The sequence below is a fragment of the Crocuta crocuta genome, unplaced genomic scaffold (assembly GCF_008692635.1).
Source record: "Crocuta crocuta isolate KB4526 unplaced genomic scaffold, BGI_CrCroc_1.0 scaffold81, whole genome shotgun sequence".
NCBI lineage: Eukaryota > Metazoa > Chordata > Mammalia > Carnivora > Hyaenidae > Crocuta > Crocuta crocuta.
This window is the reverse complement of record NW_027527808.1, coordinates 1,721,115-1,744,096: the sequence shown is the minus strand read 5'-3', so window position 1 is coordinate 1,744,096 and position 22,982 is coordinate 1,721,115.

Below are 22,982 nucleotides of genomic sequence, written 5' to 3'. Positions count from 1 at the left end.
ATACAAAAAGGTATGAAAAAATTTTAAATTAAAAACAATTTTATAATAAAGTAGAATAAAATGAAATAAAGAAAATTAAATAGAATACAAAACTTTTAAAAATAAAAAAGAAGTAAAAGAAAAGAAAAATAAATCTTTCCTTACACTATCCAAGGAAGAGGAAAAACTGAACCAATTTAAGCAAAAACAGAAGCAAAGAAAATGAAAAATAAATGAGCCAGCCAACAGAATGAGACATGAATGCAGTTACATCCATTTTCCCCTAGAACTGAAAATATGAAGCCCTCTCCATACACTAAGTAGGTGGAGTGACTTGTTCTGGTCTTCTAGCGGATATGCTTAGAGAGTGCAATTGGGCAGGGCTTGGTGTAACAGCTTCGTTCTCCACTAGGTGGAGCTTCTTAGCTTATTGTACTGGGGTGGATCAGTGTGGTGCCCATGCTCATGCATGTGCATGGGAGGGTAGAGGTGGAGGTGGCTTCACCCAGCTCCCTTGTCTCTGGCACAGGAACTTTGTGCTTTGACCACTATGCAATGAAACACCCTTCTTTGTCTCAGGCCTCTGTCCGCTCCCTACCTCTACCCTGTCTGTGTCTAAGCTGTCCATCTGCTCGGCAGCATCTTCCTTTAGAGTTTTATCTCATAAGGAATTGTGTTTCAAACCCTCACACTTCAGAGACCCCCAGCGGCTTGGACCTGTGCTAACGCTCTGGCAGAGGGTCTCACTGAGCAATGGCTGTGTGCAGGCTTGCCCCAGAAAATATTCATGTGATCATACAGTGGCAGAAGTTCAGAAATTATGGCAAACCACCACACACAGTGGGTGCCAGATGGCATCGCAGTCTGGTGCTTTTGTCCCAATACCAGCAAATGTGGCTGCTTTCTGGGGTCTGCTGGGACCTTTGGCTGTGGCGTGGCCTTACGCCTTCCAGCAAATGCACCTCAAGAAGGGGAACTGTTTCTCCCAGTGTGGTACAAGGATCCCTCAGCCCCGGCTCCTGCTCCTGGGGATTTGCCTTGCTTCTTCATCAAACAACGCCAGCACTGTGTTCCAGAACTTCAGACTCTGCGCTCCGTGGTTTGGGGAATTCTGGTGGTATTGAACCCCTTTTCTTTCTTCCTGTCAGTGGTTTGGGGGAACAGATTTCTTGTTCAGAACCTTGTGAGTGTTTTCACTCTTTCTCCCCAGTTTATTTTGGGGGGAGTGTTTTTCTTGCATGATTCCAATGTGCTGCAGTCTCCCATTTCTGTCCTCTCACCACAAAAATAACTCGCTACCCTCCATCGCTTTTACCTCCCCCAGTTCACTTCTCTGCACCGCATACCTGTGGCCCAAGTTATGAAGATTGTTGTGTTAATCCTCAGATCAATTTCGTAGGTGTTCAAAATGGTTTGGTGCTGATTTGGCTGCCTTTCAGGATGAGACAAGCTCAGGGTCTCCATGCAGCTCCGTTATCAATCCCTCCAGCTTAATTCTTCTTTTTTAAAGGTTATTTATTTGTTCTGAGAGAGAGATAAAGTGTGTGAGCCAAACAAGGACAGAGAGAGGGGGAGGCAGAGAATCCCAAGCATAGCCTCACATGGGGGGCTTGAATTCATGAACCTGTGAGATCATGACCAGAGCCAAAATCAAGAGTAGAATGCTTAACTGACTGAACCACCCAGGTACCCAATTAATTCTTTATAATAATACTTTTATAAACATAGAATAGGAAATTGACATAAAATTTAATCCCAACTATGCAAACAAAATAAAAACAAAATAAAATAAACAAACAAAATAAAAACATCGTGATTTTTAAAAACTTTTTTGTGTGTGTGTTTTCTGTAGAATCGGTAGTTTTTTTCCTAAGAAATTAGCTCTCAAATCCACTCCACCTGATATTTATGGTAGCATTTTGGTAGGTCTCAGAGAACTTAAAATAAGAAGAGTTTTGGCATACGGGGTCTACTATTGCAGGAGAGTTGACCAACTCCTAGAGAAACACTATCAGAAAGATTTTTTTAATTTTTATTTCTTTATTTCTTCATTTTTAATTTATTCTAATGTTTACTATTTATTTTCAAGAGAGACAGAGAGAGAGAGAGAGAGAGAGAGCATGAATGGGGTGGGGCAAAGAGAGAGGGAGACACAGAATCTGTAACAGGCCCCAGGCTCTGAGCAGTCAGCACAGATACTGATGTGGGGCTTGAACTCACAATCTGTGGGATCATGACTTGAGCAGAAGTCAGATGCTTAACTGACTGAGCCACGAGGAGTCCTCAAAAAGATTTTGTTTTAATGAGAAGACACCCACCTCTAATTTTTCTGGCCTCTGATTATCCTTCAAGAATATTTTTAAGATATATCCCCAAAATTAACCTTCTATTATTCTAAAAGAATATTGCTTTATAGAAAACAAATCTTGTTTATAAGTACCTTATAACTAATTTTGTTAAAGAGGCAAATACTCTTTCTTATGCTTAGATGCCCTAAAAATAAAATGTCTTCAAAGCAAGCCATTATTCATTATATTTTTGTGAAAACAATTTAATGAGAAATACAAAATGAGCTCTATTAGAAACTGCTGACAGATTACTATCTTTCTGGACAGACTTTCAACATTTTAGTGTAGTTTGTTTCACAGAATTTGGCCTTATTCAGATCTTATGGACGTTATTCAGCCCTGATGGATGTAATGTGTGGGTGCAGGTTTTATTGAACACATTCCATTTAGCACAGAGTAGGGATTAGAGTTCTGGAGATGCCACTTAAGTTCCTGGACACTCAGATTCAAGTAAATTGACCTACTTGCAAGGAAAAGGGCCAATATAGGCTTTTATTTCTTTTAGCAGTAAAAGCTTGATTCCCTTCCCACCTAATTAGATTAATAACTGATTTTATGATCAGTTTGCAGTCTTCTCTCTATAGAGAGTAGTGCCTGAAGCGCACTAATACTCCCATCAGCAATTTTTATTTCAAGCCTGGAGTTTTAATTTGATGAAAGATGTGCCAAGGTGAAGAATCCTGCATCAAGTTTTATATTGCAGACACAGCCCCCATCCCCCTTTTTAAGCTAGAACCCTCATGTATTGCTTTTCACTGTGTGGATGTACTTCAGAGTGCTGAGCTAGCCATCTAAGGCTAAGCAATTCCCTCTGACATATATAAAGCCTCTCTTTCCTGTTGACTCTGATATAGTGTAGTTTGTGTTCACAGCTGCTGTATCAATGGCTTGCAAAATCAATGAAAGTGTGTCAGTGCCAGAGTTAACATGCACTTCTTCTGGTGCTTCTTGAGGTATATTACCTTCAAAATAAAGTCACCTTCCCAGAAGACAAGACTACATCTCTTGCTCCACACATCCCAGAAGCTGATGGCCCTGACCACCTGGAGATGCACAAAAAAATTGCATAGCCCCCATCTTGTGTAGCCGTTGATTAATACTTTGAATAGTTAATTAACAGGGGTTTATTGCCCTGCTCAACAAATACGGAATGTTTCACATTTTTAGTAACAAAAGATTGATTCATGATCTATTTTCAATTTTGAAAAGACTCAAATAAGAGATTCCCCAAGAAAAAATGGAAAGACAATATGAATAAGAGACCAACCACCCACTGTAAATTTATGAAGTTAATTGTGGGATAAAGCTGGATAATGGAGTTTCTATAAATATACTAGTCACAAGATGGAGACAACATGTGAGAAATGGCTCTCTAATTCAATTCTTGTTTTCTTTTAGTTTTTACATAGGTTTCTGAGTTTTCTGTCAATACCATTGAATAAACAGAGACAGTACATTTTATGGAAGTAACCTAAACTATGACGAGCCAGTTTTATTTCAGTCAGAAGGAGAGATCATGGATGGATGTGCCAGCCAGCAGAATGACAAAGCTTGTCACAGCGAGGAGAGCAAAAAGATAAGCTCTTCTAGGACTTTCTGAACTGAAAAATAATAGATGCTTGATCTTTCTCTGAATCTGATATTAAAATCTTCATCTCTAACCTGTTTTATGTGAAAACGATCGAGAAACACAATAAAAGAGGCCCCATGAAGGTCAGAGTTTGATATTCACATCCCTCTCACATGTTATTTCAGTTGCAAGTTTTGCCTTCTGTGGTTTTCAGAACTGATTCTAAAGCAGTAAAGACAAGATACTATGTTGCAAAGGTTGAGAGTTTTAGAAACATTCTGAATAGAAGCAAACTGGAAAGCTACAATGTATTGAGATAGAATATATTGTGTTATTGATCATATTAGATATGCATCCAATGTGTGTGAAGCAGGAGGCTTGCCAGTAGGTGACAGATATCCCAGTTTACAGGCTGGTCTGAGTATTTTGGTTAAACTTGCATCTGTAATATAGAATCTGTTGTTTATGGATGCCATAAATGCAATGAATGTGAAACAAAGTTAGTACTGTTACAAAATTATTGCACGCACACACACACACACACACACACACACACTCACAAGCAGTGTTTGGGTATCTTTTGAATTCATTTCCATCCTAAGAATTTCCAGAGATCTTGGCCTTATTACTTTTCACCTGAGCTTTTTCAATAGCCTTTTAAATTATTTCCCAGCTACCTTCCACAACGTGCAAAAATTACTATCACTAGAATAGATTTAATCCTGTTATTTAAAATCCTCAAAACAAAATCTACATTCATAACTATGGTATATTTAAGCCAGACAAGGACATTTTGCTGCCTCTACTAAGTTAATAATTTATTATTCCTTCAAACCAATAGCTTACTATGTGTTTATGGATTATTTATATATAAGGAGGCTAAGCATCCATTTGAAAATGGGGAGAAGAAGAAAGCGCTTAGTCTCCTTGAAACTATCACCCTCAATTCAGCCCTGGTTCCAAACTTGCATACCTTGTTCTGTCAAATGAAAGTCCGATTACTAACCAGACTAAAATTTCTTAAGAAGGAATCAGAAGGCAGTGTGGCTGCATGGGTGAGAATCTCCCCTTTCATGTTCACTAGCTGTGTGAGCTTTGCTAACCTACCTCACTGCTCTACCCTCACTTTAACTCATGTGAATTGGGAATATAGAACCTAACTCATAGGATTTTGAGTATTAAATCAACGTGTGTGTGTGTGAGAGAGAGAGAGAGAGAGAAAGACAGAGAGAGAGAGTTTAGCACAGAGTCTGACATATAGTCCCTTAAAAGTGTTAGTTATGAAGGGGCACCTGGGTGGCTCAGCCAGTTGAGCTTTGGACTTCAGCTCAGGTCATGATCTCATGGTTCATGAGTTTAGGCTCCAGTCTGGGCTCTGTGCTGACAGCTCAGAGCTTGGAACTTGCTTCAGATTTTGTGTCTCCTTTTCTCTCTTCCCCTCCCCTGCTCACACACTCTCTCTCTCCCTCTCAAAAATAAATCAATATTAAAATTTTTTAAGTGTCAGTTATTAATATTTCAATAATATTACTTGTGCTTTCATACATTTGTTCTTATTTTTTAAAATTTATTATTTTCCATATTATTTACTTTATTTTAAATGAATATCTTAGCTTGGAGTTTCTTTATAAAGGGAACTTATGCCTTTTTTTCTTAAAACAAAAGTTAAGTTTGCATGGAACATGGAGTCATGTAAATGGAATCATATTCATGGAAAGTGTTTTGAGATATTCTTAATTAATTTTTTTCATTCACAGGACAAGGTTAAGATTACTATGAAAGCTGACATTCTATTTCCTGGGGTTTTATTCACATTACGCCTTCATGCTAAGACTGCCACTTATTTCTTGTATTTATTTTAGTATTACTGTTAGTGGCACAGGTGAGTGATTGAAATATCGGGTGAATATTTGCTTTGTCACTCTGGCAGCTGAATCTACATTGCATCTGCTCACAATTTTTCAAAGATCTCAGTCTATAGATTTTCTCCCCTGTTTTCCCCCCTCCCTCTCTTTCCTACAGAACACTCTTTGTTTATTTTGAGAATATTTATTTTGCTATATAATGGATAAATATCTTAGCGGTGACCGTTTCATATGGAAACGTCGAGTAAGTTTTTGGGTTGCCTATTGCTTTTTGTTCCTTTCTGTGTGTAACCATTTTATTGTGATATAATTTATTTACCATTCCTGCAAAATTCACAACTGAACAGTTTTTAGTATATTCACAGATCTGTGCACCCATCTCCATAATCAGTTTTAGAAAATAGTCATTACACCCCACTGTTCCCATAAAAATCACTCTTTGTTCCTCATCAATGTCCCCCTGCCCCCCCCTCCCCCCCGTAGCCCTAGGCAACCACTAATCTACCTTTGGTCTCTGTAGCTCTGCCTACTTTGGACATTTCATATAAATATAAACATATCCTTGAAGTGTTGTTCTTTAACTACATTGAATATGGTTTCTTGCACTTAACATAATGTATTCAAGTTCTTTCATATTGTAGCATATATCAGTACTTTTTATGGCTGACTATTCCATCACATGTAGATGCCACATCTTATTTATTTATCCATTCCTCAGTTAATGGGCGTTTGAGTAGTTTCTAATTTTTGGCTATTCTGACTAAGACTGCTATGACATTTGTGTACATAAATTTTGGTGTGGACATATGTTTTTATTTCTCTTGGATACATAAGTAGGAGTGGAATTGCTGAGTCATATGGTAATTCCCTTGGCTCAAATTCTCTGCTTCTTGAATACATGGTCATCCTTCAAAATCCATCTTCATTGTCATTTCTACCTTCTCCCAACAAGAGTTAGTAAATCATTGCCTCTTATCTGCTTTCATAACACTTTACACATAAATGTATTAAGGATTTTCTTATTGTTGTTATAATTGTTACGTACATATGTGTATTATTTCCTCCTTTGTAAGGCACCATTACAAATTTTATATTAGCTTTTGGGGAAAGAAGCACTGTGCTAAAAACAAAAGTCAATTGTCAGATGTATTCTAATTTTTAAAATGTAATAATCTGAAAAAAGTGTGTTCTAAAATAGAGGAAACATGTTGTACAATATACTATATATGTTATATATATACATATATATATATAACCTACTTATGTTATATAAAATTCAAATAAATGAATCTGAATGACAGTAAGTGTGAAGTGTTTTTCATACACGATCTCGTCTGTTCCTTACCACAACCATATTACGGTAGTTAATACAAATGGAACATGTCAAAGGTGCTGATACATCTTCTATGGTATCTTACCAAAATCTCTACCAGGTAGGTGGTATATTATAGATGACAAAACAGAGGCAAAGTCATTCCCTGACGTCACTGGATTACTGGCATATAGTCATAGAGTGAGTGGGCAGGTCAAAATTTTGACCCAGACAGTATCTGAGTATCTGTACTCTAACCATTAGACTATACTACTTCCCATATAAGGTGGAATTTATCCTTATTTTACAAATGAAGGAATTGGAGATGAGAGAGAGTGATAGGATATTATAAGTAGTTCAAACGTGGTTCATAAGAAGTTAAATACGAATTTTATTTATTTCTTTATTTTTTAAAGTTTATTGATTTTTGAGAGAGAGAGAGTGAGATGGGGCAAGAGAATCCCAAGCAGGCTCTGCACTGTGAGCATGGAGCCCACTGCAGAGCTTGAACTCACAAGCAAGCTTGAGGTCATGACCTGAGCGGAAACCAAGAGTCAGATGCTTAACCGACTGAGCCACCCAGTGCTCCTAAACCTGAGTTTTAAACCAAACTTGTGGATTCTAATATCTGTAATTTTTTTTACTATGTTTTTGTTGCACAATAAATCTTTTATGAACAAGTAGTTGAGTAAATACATAAAAATTATTTTTGTTTTAAATAGATCTCTTGGCAATATATAGTCTTAAATCTCTGTTGTGTATCTTCAGTAACATGCTATGTTGGCCTGGGAATATATTTAGGAAGGAGGATTTTTCATGGCACCCTTCAAGTCACACCTGACGGAATTTGGGAGCAATCCTTGTCCTGAATCACACTGCCCCTTAATGCTAAGCTGCATGGCATTTGCATGGACTAACACATCAGGCTTATATATAAAACATTCTATAACATTCCAGCCTTTAACATACAGTGAGTTTTTAAAGTGCTTCACATATTTATTATTATCACCAAAGCACATTTGATTTCTTGATTTGAGTGGGTTAGAAGAACAGTCTATTTGAAAATACATACATGAGAGACTCTTGAATGCTGAGAGCAAAGTGAGGACTCATGGGTGTGGGGGGAGGGGGGAGATGGGCATGGAGCAGGGCACTTGTGGGGATGAGCACCGGGTGTTATATGGAAACCAACTTGACAATAAACTATTTGCAAAAAAAAAAAAAAAGAAAGAAAGAAAGAAAATACATACTAATGATAGTTCTGCTGTGTGTCGAAATTCACGTGGAACACCCTCACAGTTGTGCTGCAAAACACTCCCAAGTTATAAACATGCAACTAGAGCAAACACTGTTTTAAAAGTGACAATGAAGTCATTGCCAACTTTAAACAAGACACATTTATTATCTCACAGTTCTGGAGGTCAGAGTCTGAAATGGTTGTCAACGGGCTAAAACCATGGTGTTGGCAGAGCTGTGTTCCTTGTGGAGGTCCTAGGGGTTAATCAATTCTTTTGCCTTTTTCAGATGCTAAAGGCCAACTACACTTGGCTGCTATTCTTTTCTACTATTTTCCAAGTCAGAATCACAGCACTTTCAAATCTCTCTGCTTTGGTTGTTGCTTCCTTCCTTTACTTCATAAAATTGCCAGTGATTACATTGACATTGTTGGTGCACCTCTCACAGTAGGATAGGAGCAAATACTAGCAGTTTCTATCTCCTTATGATATGAGGTTGGCCATCAGATGGACAGATTAAATACCTGATTAAATACTCTGACGATTGAATATACTATTGCAAGATATGTCAGAATATTGGCTTTTGGTGAAATTCTTTTATGAGCTTATTATTTTAGGACTGTAAACTTCAGAGCAAAATAATGAAAGGCTTTTCATCACACATGAAGCCAGAGCTGTCATTTGCAAAGATGCCTTATTAACCAGCCGTTTTTATAGAACCTGACTTGATGATACTAAAGAGTTGGCTCACCTCCTTTTTGTCTCTTGATATTAATATTTCAGCCTATTTATGAAAATGTTCTTGAACAGCTGGTGGTATGAAACATCTCTAACTCAAATTTCAAATGTGTTTTAAGTCTGCGTCTATATTTTAATATTGGAGGTAGAACAAGAGGAAAGCCAGAGAGAAAGGAGAAAGTTATAGAACACCTATAAAACCCAGGAAACTTCAGGGTCTCTAGGAACTGGAGAAATTGAAAAATAGTTCAGTCCCTAAAATATTATCTAATTCAAGAAGGATTTCAAGCATGTGAGAATATTAAAGAAGTATTACAATGCACATTTAAAAAGTAAGGACCTTTGTAAAAAAAGATCTCTATCTCCTAGCACATTTCAATCAGGAAGAGAAGGATTACAGGCCTCTCTGCTTACTGGAAGGATAGTGATGACAATGAATGATGTTTGCCTTGGGTGTGGAAACAAGGAAGTGGATTCATATGGACCACACATTTGCTCTCCCTTTATTTAATATTTTGTTTGGATCCTTCTGAATGAATATAATTTAAAAAATATTAGGTTTGTTGAAAACATATAGAAAATGTGTTCTTAACATTATTACTATTTTATTAGTGCCACTAAAAAATAAAGAGTGGGTTCTTCTGTTCTTCCAAGGAAGTTGACAGGTGTCTTGCCAAAATGCATTCTATTAAATGCATTCATAAAGATCATGGGAGCAATTATCATTGCTAAAATTATTTTATTATGGCTACAGAAAATAATAAAAAACAACTTTTTCCTTATATGGTTTTGTGAGGGCAAGGGACAAGATGTTTCATTTTTAAAATAAAACAACAGAGAGAGAGGGCAAGATGGCGGAGAAGTAAGGAGCTCCGTACTTGCACTCGTGCCCATACATCACACGGAAAAGATCTGAAGCCATTGGAAACCTTACAAAACCTGAGAGATTGGGAGACAAAGGACGCAGAATCCACTGAGAGAGCCTTCTAACGTGAGTGCGAACCGGGGAAGATAAAATCGGGCCGGGATCGGAGACTCCAGGGTGGGAGACGATCCCNAAGCAGAGCTCCCGCCTGAGGCATTGGATCACGCCCCGCCCATCCCTGCCTGAGAGGTGCCCTCCTCCCTTTTTTTTTCCCTTTTTTTCTTTTTTTGTTTTTTTCCTTTTTTTCTTTTATTTTCCCTTTTTTTCTCNTTCCTGAGGAACCTCCACACTGTTTTCCAGAGGGGCTGCGCCAGTTTACATTCCCACCAACAGTGTAGGAGGGTGTGGGGCAGAGAATTTTATCTTCTTTGTTCATTGATATATTGCCAGTACCTCAAATAATAAGTGGCATATAGTGGGTGCTTTATCAATATTCACTGAATTAATTAATTATAGACCATGTTGTATAGCATAAACATTATTGAGTTGCATTTAGTCATTACGTTATAGAGATAATATGTGTCTTCTTTCCTTGAGAAACTAACTCACCATTTCTTAGGAAAGTAGTGACACTATTAAAGCATCCCTGCAATGTGGTTTAAAGCCTTTAACAGACTTATGAAGAAAGTCTTGAAGAATGACAGAGAAAGAGAAGTCAGGGAAAGTTCACATTGGAAGCGACTTTGTCTGAGTTTTAAAATTATGTTTTTTATTATTTTAAATTTATTTATTCAAGTTCAAGTTAGTCAACATACAGTGTAGATTGGCTTCAGGAGTAGAAGCCAGTGATTCATCACTTACACATAACACCCACTGCTCATCCCAGTCTTCAGCAGTTTCATGAGATTTATTTTAAAGAAAGAGAGAATGTGTGAGCAGGGGAGAGGGGCAGAGGGAGACAAAGAGAGAATCCCATGCTCAGGGAGCAGCCCAATGTGGAACTTGATCCCACTGCCCTGGTATCATGAGCTGAGCCAAAATCAAGAGTTGGAGCACTGAACCAACTGAGCCACCCAGATGCCCCAGTTTCAAGAGATTTAGATAGATGGATTTTTTTAAAATCTGAAACAAAGGGAAGGATTCAGGTTAAAACACTGTGCAAATGACCAGAAGCCCAGCCAATCAAGTTTATGGATCTCACAGACTAGAACCAAGAGAAAGCTTGAAGTTATTTGCTACAATGTGTGTTTATTTCAGTAAAGGAGTTTTTGGACACTTAGAAGATTCCATTCCTCCTACAGCTTCAATTCAGTTAAACCTACACTTGTTGGAGGTACCCCTTAATCAGCTGATCAAGGGGAAAGGTTTATGCATCTCTACTTCTATAGGGAGAAAAAACATTAAGGAAAAATCAAAGAGCAGAAGCTTATAATGTCCATCCATCCATCCATTTTTTTTTGTCTCCTTAGCTATTAAATGCCACGTTGGAAGGTGTGTTTTCATGTATCAAATAAAAAATTCTACTATGGTGTTAATGTGGCTATGGGACCTCTTCTTGATTCTCTCTGTGCTGTTTGTCCCTACCCCCACCTAGTCTGGGTTGTCAGATATTTAGTAGTGACATTGGGAGGCAAAAGACGAGGCTTCTATCTGGCCCAGCTGCTCAGGGCCAGACATAAGATTTACGTTTTCCTATTCAATTATAATTGAGTTACTGGCATTTTCACCTTCACTTCATGGGTTTGTTCACTCATTCATTTGCTCAAGCAATATTCCGTATATAACTTCTGGACTGGGGGAGAGTAGAATGCTAGAGGATCATAAAAGAAGTAATCTTTTAAAACGTTGGTACTGAAAATTTTGTGATCACAAAGCAAGGTATTTTGGAATTTGAGTGGTTACAAGTATGGAATGTGACCGGGGTGAGGCTGTGGAAGGAAACATCTGTAGAGGAGTAGAGGTCTTTGTCATTGGTTATGAAGCCTTAAGGAACTGAGAGGCCAGGGAGTTGGTTGCTTGCCGCCTGGGGGCTGAATTCTGCCAGGATTACAGTAAAACATGGAGTCAACACAAAGTCTACATGAGGTGCAGGAGTAGGAGTCTGCTCTGGATGAGGAGTGTTAAGTGCGGTTGGTAGATGAGAGCAACAATGAGGAAGGAGAGGATGGTATTTCTAGATGAGATCTTCCTCCAAAATGATTACTTTAGAGAGTTGGGAGCGATGATCAAGAAACAGTGTTCGAGACTGAGGAGGACCCTGATGACACCCTCTGATTTTGAGGACTGGAGGAGGGAGCATCACCACGTGAGGAGCCTACAAAGGGAGCATACCCTTGGCGCAGGGCCAGGTGTCGCAGTAAGACTAAGAGGCACGATAAATGAAGTAGCCCAACTTCGGTTCTGAGAAGTCCAAAGTTATTTAGCAAGTTGAGATAGTAGAAAAAACTCAACTTTAATTTAGTCTTCTTCTTTTTGTCTTTAAAAATTTTTTTAAACTTAGTCTTATTCACAGGCTACACCTCCTCTACTTTCACTGAAGTCTGAGATTTGGAAATGGTCAGGATCCATTACAGGCTGTGTCCACAGTTACATTTGAGGGCAGAACTCGTTTTGCCTCCCTTCTTATCCGTGGACACCGGGATAAAAAACCAGAGTAGGCCAAATAGAAATAGGAAAGCAGGGGGGCGCCTGGGTGGCTTAGTCGGTTAAGCGTCGACTTTCACTTAGGTCATGATCTCCCGGTTCATGGGTTCGAGCCCCGCGTCGGGCTCTGTGCTGACTGCCAGCTCAGAGCCTGGATCTGTGACTTCAGTCTGTGACTCCCTTTCTCTCTGACCCTCCCCTGCTCACGCTGTCTCTCTCTCACTCTCTCTCTCCTAGAAATAAAGTAAAAAAAAAAAAAAAGAAAACCGTTTGCAAACTTGTTTTAGAGATTTAAATGAGGATTTTTCTTATCATTCACTAGCACATGGGAAAACTAGCCATTTTCAGGTTATGTTTGAGAAAAAGTATAAAATAGTCTTCCTTCAATCAGTCTTTTTCTGTCTGGATGCCACTGCCCTCTCCAAGAACCCCATAGCTAGTGGCTGCCCTTGGATGCCTAATTCCCCTGCAATGACCCACCCAATACTTCTCATTAGAGCACTGACCTTGTTCATTCCATTCAGTCAGAATCTTATCAATACAGTGACTCATTTTTTGGATTATGTACCTGTATTCTATTCAGAGGGCTTTTAGCTGAGATATTTAAATTCAAATGAAGGGATTTTTCAGCAATCAAAGTGTTGGGGAAACAGGATAATATTCCTTAAGTTAGAACATGCAGACAATTGCTTACTACATCTTCTGCAACCTCCAGTAGTTATTACATAGGATGTGTCCTCTATAGAGTGAAGCCAAAGTCCCTAAGCTTCATGATTACAGAATTATTAACAAAAGCCCAGAAACTGAGGAACCAAATAAAATACTTGCTGAAATCTGCTACACAAAATGTGCCATTCTCAATTCATGCTAATTGGCTAAGGCATTGCTCAGCAGAGAAAACCTTGGATGTAAGATCCAGTCAACAGCATATCTCAGACACGAGATGAAGAGTTCTTGTCGCTATGGAGACAACAGAAAGAGAAGACTATGTCACTATCCTTGAAGACTTCCGCTACGACAGAAATGAGTAAGAATATAAAACCTTGCTTATACCCTCAATATCAAGTCCAAATGAATGTAGTAAAAAGTGTACTGAATAAAGGCATAGCTGAGCAAAAGATGATTTTTCAGGACACATTGCTGACTACTTACTGTCACGTCTGTATTAATCTTCTTCTAAAATCTACCTAAAACCTAACTAAATGTGGTGGCATTTATTCCCTATGGAGTAGTTTGGATATTGAATAAAAAGTTATAATACCTATAGTTCAATTAGCATGTTGGTATTAAAGTAAAGAACAGAAACATCATTCAGGTATACATTTATTTATACATCCATTCATCCATACTTTATTAATTATATTTTCAACCAATTTTTATTTAGGGCTCAGCATGGGTCAGGCTTTGATAACAATGGTAAATAATATGTAGTTTTTACTCTTAAAAGATACCAAAATCTAGTTTATCAACAAGCGAAGGCGTTACCTACAGTGTAAGAAGAGAGGCTGTAGAGTCTCATCTGCTGGTAGTATAAACTTAGCCAGTTAAGTTAGATGCTTTATAATTAATTTTATTATAGGTGATATTGGTATTTCTAAGAATAAAACGTATTCACACACATGAAAACATACACACATTTACCTGCAGAAAAAATAATAACTCTTATTGATAACACTAGGAACTCCAGAGAGCTGACTGTCAAAGAAAACCGGAGCTGGATAGTAGTTAAAGGGATAGAAGCAGATTTTAATCAGGAACTATTGCAGTAGAGGAAGAGAGATGTCAGTATACAACTGGGCTCAATCTGGAATACTGCATGGATTAGTGGAGATTTCTAACCCAGAAGTAGTGTTTATGGAAAATTATTAAAAATAGACATTAGGGGTAAAGGTGAGATTCTGGCTGGAATGACGTAACAGGATTCTTTCTGAAGGCTGCCAAGGTGATTAGATACCACCTGGGGGGTGATGGAGATGAAGAATTTGATCAGATATCAATGGTGAACAAATATCAAGGGTAAGAATTCTGCATAAGACCACTTGGGAAGAGTCTTCCTAAGACCAGGCAATGCGAAGGCCAACAGGCAAGCTCAACAGTAGGGTTCTAGAAGACTCACAATATAGAATTTGGTCAAGAAAAGAGAGTCTTCGTCATGACACAGCCCCAAATGGTGCCCATAACTGTGCAACTTTACCTAGGTGGAAGAGTGAGAAAAAATCAGGACACTTGCTGGTATAGAAGAATTGATGGGGCTTTGAGAGGCTTGTATTTCAGTACTGACCTTCATGTTAATAGTAAGCAAATCTACCTGTTGAAACCTCTCCTGCATTTAGTTTCTTTATTTGTAAAATGCAAAGACAGGACTCAGCAGTATCTAAAGAAATCTAAGATGACAATAGAACAGCTCCCAAGTCATCTGTCATGGCAGGGTGATATCAAAAGGCCATAGCAGATCCCTGTCTACATATATATTATACTCTTTTCAGGGGAGGCTCTCATTTCTCCTTCATGGACCTGCATTTCATGTGTTCTTAGCCTGGTCACTCCCATCATTCAGTCAACTAGGTCACTCAATGAACACTGAGTGTCCACTCTGTCCCAGACCTTGGGCTAGGGACTGTGCTCCCAGATCTCACAGCAGCTGGAACTCACTCATTCTCCTGAGAATCGTCTTTCCTTCTGGCCAGATTAACAGGTTTCTCTTGTCAGAAGAAGCCCTCCAAAGGCAATTTAGTCTATAAACAGGGAAGTGAATGCCTGTTTCCAGAGGGTATTTGGCTTACAAATAGTTTTGATAAAAAGAGATTGACAGTTTGATTTCCCAGCCTTTACTCTCAGAGTACCCTGAAGAAGGAATTTGGGATCATTTTGAAGATGAGAAATCCCCTTCCTTTTCATGCACTGGGTTAAGTACAGGAACACCACACATGCTTAGATGCAAGAGGATATGCTGCAAAGGACTCTTTCTGAAAATAGTCTTGGAGGTGAATGTCTGAATCATCCAACTGTGTGTGTCCATGGAATACCCTGTGCTATGGACTGAATTGCGTCCCTCCAAATTTATTTGTCGATGTTCTAACCCCCAAACCTCACACTGTGACTTCACTGGAAAACAGAACCATTGCGGATATAATCAGTTACAGTGAGGTCATAACAGTGGGCCCTGATCTAACCTGACTGTTGTCTTCCTTATAAGGGAGAACTGTGGACACAGAGAAATGTACCCAGGGACAATACCACATGAAGATGCAGGAAAAGATCTAAAAGCCAAAAAATAAAACAAAACAAATGAAACAAACAAAAAATACCCAACCACCCAAGATTGCCTGCAAACGACAAGAAGACAAGAGAAAAACAAGGGACAGACTTTACCCTCACAAACTGGTAAAACTTGATCAACTTGATCTTATACTTCTAGTCTCCAGAACTGTGAGACAATAAATTCTTGTTGCTTAGGCCACCCATTCTATGGTGGTTTGTTATTGCAGCCCCAGTCAAAAAAAAATCCGTCAATGGGGCTGAAAATGTTATGTTGCACTGACATTTCTCTAAGAATAGTTATGTGCAAGAGGCTTAGGGCAAGTTGGGACACATTTAGGACATTTCTTATCTTACTCCCCATGGTGGAAGCTTACTATAAAAGAAACATCAGCTTAAATGTACATGTAGAAAATAAAAAAGATATAATACAGGTTTTCTTCTAAAAACATATTTTGACAAAATCTTTTTAAAAAGATATTGGAAAAAACATATTTATATGACTTTCTGGGAAAGACAGGCACAGAGGAAATATAGAGAAAATAAAAGATAATAAAGAATTGAGCAAGTGCTCTCAAATGCCACAGTTCATTCAGGAAAAGTATAGCTGCATAGAATGTTCAGTAGATAAAATACACACATATATATATTTCATGTTTTATCTCTACTATTTTCGAGAAAACCAAACCAGCAGAATCATCTTTAACTTGAAGTTGTGTTTGTCTGTTTATTTGTTTTTACCACTTTACAGATCAATGATCCTCACAAATAGTTTGAAAAAACAATCTTAGGGATATGGGGAAGTTTGGATGGATTGGAAGTTTAATTTTACAATCCCAAATTATGGAGCTGTGGATGACTTACCCTCCTGGCCACATTGATCCAATAACTCTCCAGCTCCTGAGGACTGTTCAGTCTCTTCCCATCATCTCTTCACTTTTGGGAGGGGACTACTAGATGGACTGAAAAAGAGAGATGAAATATGGGTTGCATTTCTTTTAGGCCTTTCCATTAATTTCATATTTTAAGTAAAATATGAATAGGTTTTGTTCTTTTGCCTTTTTGCTACTTGCCATTTTCTTTTACTAGCCCAAGGCATACCTTTGGTCTGAGGGGATGAGCTGGGCATGAGAGTGGGAATAAATTGCCACAATGAGGTTGAAAAACATTCAACACAGGTTTTGCAATATTTGACAATAGACTTGAAGGCTTTTTCACATAAGGAGAAGGTCTTCTCTCTCCTCTTAGTGCAGAGCTCTGTACCTTCTCACACTGACGTGTTAAGAATAAGAAACAGACATAAAAACTTTGATTTCTTCAGAACTTCTGGGGGTTTAAAGTAAGGCCTGGGGCCAGGAAAGTGGACAGGTCATGCTTGCTGGGATCAGACCTTCAGTTCCTCACCACCACAAGAGGACCAGAAGATGACCGAAGGGGCCAGCTGTCTCCCAGATGAGCAGCAACTAGCAGAACAAAACATCACCATGGAAACCAAAGGCATCAGAGAAAAACATGAGGATGCAGGATTTCCTTTACTAATGAGGTCATGTGAGCCACAACCTCCACCAGGAGAAAAGGAGACATAAAATTTGAGCGCATATTTTGTCTAAAAGCATGAAATTATTGCATCAGGCTATATTGCACTGATTAAAGGCGATCTTCCTTTACTACCCAAAGTTCAGGTGCTTTTGAGGAAGATAAGATTAGTCTTAAGGAATGAAGGCATTTTCTCTTTCCACATCCATGTTACAGTGTGAGTATCGTTGCTATTCAGATTAATTTTATTAACTTTTGCTTGGTTTTCTAACTGACATTCAGGATAAGATGAATTAAGAAGTCCACACCGAAGACCAATGTGGAGGGGATATGAACAGGAATATTCTGTGTCCTCTCTCATTTCTCCCATGACCTAGCTCTCTTCACTTCTTAAGAGGACTGCGAATCTATCGCTGGTTTTGCAATTAAGAGTGGTTGTGGGTCCCTGCAGAAATCTTTCTTCTCAGGTTTAATAGAATTATGAGCACTGATCTTTCAGCCCTGTTGGTTACTGAGTAGAATGAAGACAACGAGGTTGCTCAAAGAAACTTGATGAAAATGTAGGTAATATTGTTTCTCAAATAATAACGTTGGGCATTTTTGAAAATTCTAACCTATTATACACATGGTGCTTCTATAAAATGCAATAGAAATGAGTCACTGAGTTCCAGAGAATTTCAGCATGCTGCTGAAGATCATGAGCATTGGTGGTGGCACTTGTGACTGGCAAAGCTGGGACATTAATTAAGATAATCTCCTACTATCATTGGGCATCTGCTTTCTCTCATTTCTCCCATGGCCTAGCTCTCTTCACTTCTTAAGAGAAGCTATATTCATACTGCATCAAAGACAGTTTTGCTATTAATATCTCTTCTAATCTTAGGAAAAAAGGTGAGTTGGTTGAGAGATATTGGTTAAGCAATTGAAGTCAAGGCTTCACACCAGAAACTGTACAACCACTAATTTAAAGTATACAGTTCTGTCCACTCAGAGCTGATAATCAGAGCTTATGACTGGGAAGTAAACTCTGCATTTAGACCATGATACACTAAGCAAAACTTCTCAAACAAAGACAGTCAAATAAAACACCGAGGATCCTTGTTTTATAAATGACAATGCTGCATTAGGAATGCTCATGAGTGTGGATAACACTCCCCAAAAAGCATTGGGGATGGAATAATAAGATTCCTAATGACATTACTTTCAAGTTTCTAAAAGGTAAAAACATTAATGCTTCCGTTATAAGGATTGAAGATACAAAGAAAATGTTTAAAAGGAAATGTTGATGGAAATAAAAACAGGTGGTATGTAAATTCCTAACAATAATCTCTAATTTGATGTATAATTTCCTAGTGAACAGGAAAACACAACAGTTAGTAGAGAACATGCCGCATTTGGTAGCTTAACTGCATTGAGCTCCATTAGCCATTAAAAGAAAATATTTGCTTCTATTTTACCTTTAGTTTTAAGAAAGCCTTTTTTCCTATGCTTTGAATTAGTCTTAATAGGACATCTATTTCACACTGGATGACTCCAGACTGCTAATTTAGGTGTTTCTATGGTTCAGTAACTAAGCATGGATGAATATGTAATTAGCTCTTAAACTCTACCCTAATAGCCAGTGTATGATTGCTGTTCTATGGAACTTCATTTAACATGTCCCTAAGCATTTTTAGAATGTTAAATAGAGAGTGTTACCTGGTATTTGCCTAAATGCAGTGAATTTATCCCCCAGTGGACACATAATCTATACAAAAGTTTGAGAAGAACTATTTAGTGTAGTGATATAAATACAAAATCTGTTATAGGGACTAGACTACACAGAACATTTAGGAAATTGGAGGAAGTAGCTATGTCCCTGGAAAGTCCTTACAGAATTCAATTTCATTTGAAGACACAAAATAAAATACAAAAATATAAAATGTAGGTTGCTTTAGAAGGAAAATAACAGACATTTAAGTAGGTGTTGGGCAACGTGACTGGAGGAAGATGAACAGCTGAAATTCAGTTAGAACATGTTTTATGGTTTATCTAAAATTCTATCTGGAAATGATAAGAATGTCTCTGAAATTGTTACGAGAAAGAACCTTCTTTTTCCTCCTCCTGAACGTTACCTTATGAGATATGAGAGGCTAAGAAAGCTTTCTGCAACATGTTATGATTGCAAGAAGGATCACAGGGCAGGAGGGAGATATTAAAAAAAAAAGTCATTTTCTGAAATAGTAAGAAAATAATAAGAACATTAAAAATTTTCCAATGGTTCCTCAACTGAATTTATAACCAAAATAATGACTTTCTTATTCTATTAATAAATATTTTATTGGATCCAGGGAGAATTTTTCATAATTATTTCATAGAGATCAATAATTCCTATAAACCTGTAGACTCTAATTTTGGCATCTTTGAATAGGGTAAGTGGATTCAATAGCATTTTTTAAAAAATCTCTGCTTCTGTAGCTAATAGACTTGGAAATTACATAGAAAGTCAGTTAACAATGAAAGATTACTTCAAAATGCATTCAGTTGGACATGTAAGTGAAAGAACTGAAAACAGTTTTTTTAAAAATTTCTGTTTGCCTCTTCAGGCATATACCAAGTTAACATCTCTGTGTGTAAAAGACTTTTTATTCTATGTGTGTATTAAAATATATTTCTAATTCTGAGGAAAACATTCAATCACCTTATTCTTTTAGAATTTTTTAATTTTGTGATCGTTTTGTTGTTTATGTATCACCTGTTTTCTTGATTATTAAAGTGAACCTTGCTCTTGGCATGAAATGAGAGAAAATGAAAATGTGTATGCTGACTTCCTGTCTCATTCTTTTTTTTTAATTTTTTTAAATGTTTTATTTATTTCTGACAGAGAGACAGTGTGAGCAGGGAAGGGTCGGAGAGAGAGGGAGACACAGAATCCGAAACAGGCTCCAGGCTCTGAGCTGTCAGCACAGAGCTCAATGCGGGGCTCAAACCCACGAATCGTGAGACAGTGACCTGAGCCGAAGTCTGACGCTCAACCGATGGAGCCACCCAGGCGCCCCTCCTGTCTCATTCCTTACCGAGGGTGATAGACCCAAGAGTTTTGAGTGAAGGTAAAGGGGGTTGGAGGGATTTAATAACAAGACTTATTGGAGATGGCAAAGGCATAAATGTTAATGACTACAAATAAAAATAATTAAGTTGGAATATTCAGAAGAAACTCCGAAGTATTTTAGACTTTGTTGAGAGACAAAACAAGGAGAGAAGGATAAAATATTCAGTGGCATCTTTGAGGTAGGCAGTAAAATTGTTACTATTTCACACTTGAAAAAAAGCCTGGGCGGTGCCTCGGGGGCTCAGTCGGTTAAGCGTCTGACTTTGGCTCAGGTAACGATCTCACGGTTCGTGGGTTCGAGCCCCGAGTCGGGCTCTGTGCTGACAGCTCAGAGCCTGGAGCCTCTTTCGGTCTGTGACTCCCTCTCTCTCTGACCCTTCCCTGCTCACACTGTCTCTCTCTCAGAAATAAATAAATAAAAAGAAAAACATTCAAAAAAAAAGTTTAAAAAACAACCTGGAAATGGAGAGGTCATAAAATTGGACAAATGTCTCCTACAGCTCAAATATCATAGAGCCAACTGGACTAGGCTTTACTACTGTGGGGTTTATGATCTAGGTGTTACCATCACAGATAACAATGATGAGAAAACAGTGCCTGGTGATACAGTATACCCATACTGAAAAATTCTCTAAATAAACATTGTTTTACCTGATTTATGAGGTTCATGTAAAATTTTGCAATAACGTTTGTACTTTTTCTCATCATAAAAACCATATGTGCTCACTAACAAATCATGTTTCCCAACAAAGGAGGAAATAAACTCACTTATAACATCATACCAGGACCTCCTGTTTAGTATGCTGCTGTATTTTCCAGGTTTTAAAATACAAATATATAAACAAATATAAAATTGGGGTCATTGCTATTTTTTCCATTTTGAGAACTGATATCTCAACTGTATCTTTTCTATGCTATTTGAATATTTATTTATTTTTATTTTTTAAATAAGTTTTTAAATTTTTTAAAAGTTTATTTTGAGAGAGATTGAGGGCAAGAAGCCAGAAAGGAGCAGAGAGAGAGAGAGAGGGAAAGAGTCCCAAGCTCCATGTTGTCAGCACAGAGACCCATGCAAGGCTTGATCCGACGAACCATGAGATCAGGACCTGAGCTGAAATCAAGAGTCGGACACTTAACCAACTGAGCCACCCAGGTGCCCCTCTGTACTTTTATTTTTAAAAGAGAAAGAGAGTGTATGTGTGAACGGGTTAGAGGAGCAGAGAAAGAGAGCAAGGGAATCTTAAGCAGGCTCCACACTCAGTGCAGAGCCCAGTGCAGGGCGTAATCCCATGACTCTGGGATCATGACCTGAGCAGAAACCAAGAGTTGAAGCTCAGCCTACTGAGCCACGCAGGTGTCCCTAAGTTACTTGAATATTTATAAGGTTAGTTCTAGGAACCATGGACTTTGGGAAGTAAAGAGACTTCCCTCTAGTCATATGTGTCAATATCAAGGGAAAATGCATGGTTTCTTATACTAATTGATTTTCTCACCCAGTTTGGGACATATATTTACGTAGGGATTTTTTTCCTCTAAAGTCTTGGATTCTGACTGTCATTTAGTCCTTGCACATACTTGTGTCTAGTGCTTTCCTCCTGTCAGTTCTTGAGCATCCACTGAAAAATTACCAGCGCTCCCTGAGAACATTTTAGTGTGCATCATTTCTACTGGTGATTATTAACCAAAATTTGTGAATTGGTTTCAAAAGCACCATTTTAAAAAGATTTTTTTGGTCTATTGAGCTCACAGGGAGTTAGTCAAAGTAACTCCAGCCAGAGCTGGTGATTACCATTCGTCATTACACTACCCTTGCTTTGGCCCTAAAGTGGACCACATCTTTGTCATCCTTGGCTGGAAAATGTAAACAGAATGACAATGTTTCACCACCTGAAATGAACTGAGTCTTAATTAGAAAGTTAAGTGATAGGATCACCATATTTTTCCTGAAATGAAATAAAATCCACATGTAACATATAAACTTTCTATTTAAATTTTACTTCAGAAACTCTCTGTGCATCCTATATAAAGTGTAGTAATATTCTATGTATTTTAAAAATAGAAGCTAGCACCTTTAGGGTGCTTATAATGTACCCCAAATGCCCTAAGCACTGCACATGTGTTATTTGATGTAAGCCCATAACACATTCATGAAGTGTTGTGGATTGAATGTGTTCCTCCAGAATTCATATGTTGAAGCCCTAACCCCAATTTGATGGTATCAGAGGTGAGGCCTTTGGGAGGTTTTAGGTTTAGATGAGATCATGAGGAGGTAGTTCTCATTGTAGGATTAGTGCCTTTAGATAAAGAGATCAGAAAGATTGCTTCCAATCTTCTGTCTGTCTCTTTGCCATTTAAGGACACAGCCAGAAGATGACTATAAGCAGAAAGAGAACCCTAACCTTGAATATGACCATGCTGATGGTCTGATCTTGGATTTCCCAGGCTTGAGACTGTTTGAAATAAATCTTTCTTATTTAAGGCACTCAGTCTATGATTATTTTGCTATAGTGCACCAAGCACACTAAGACATGAGATGTATTAT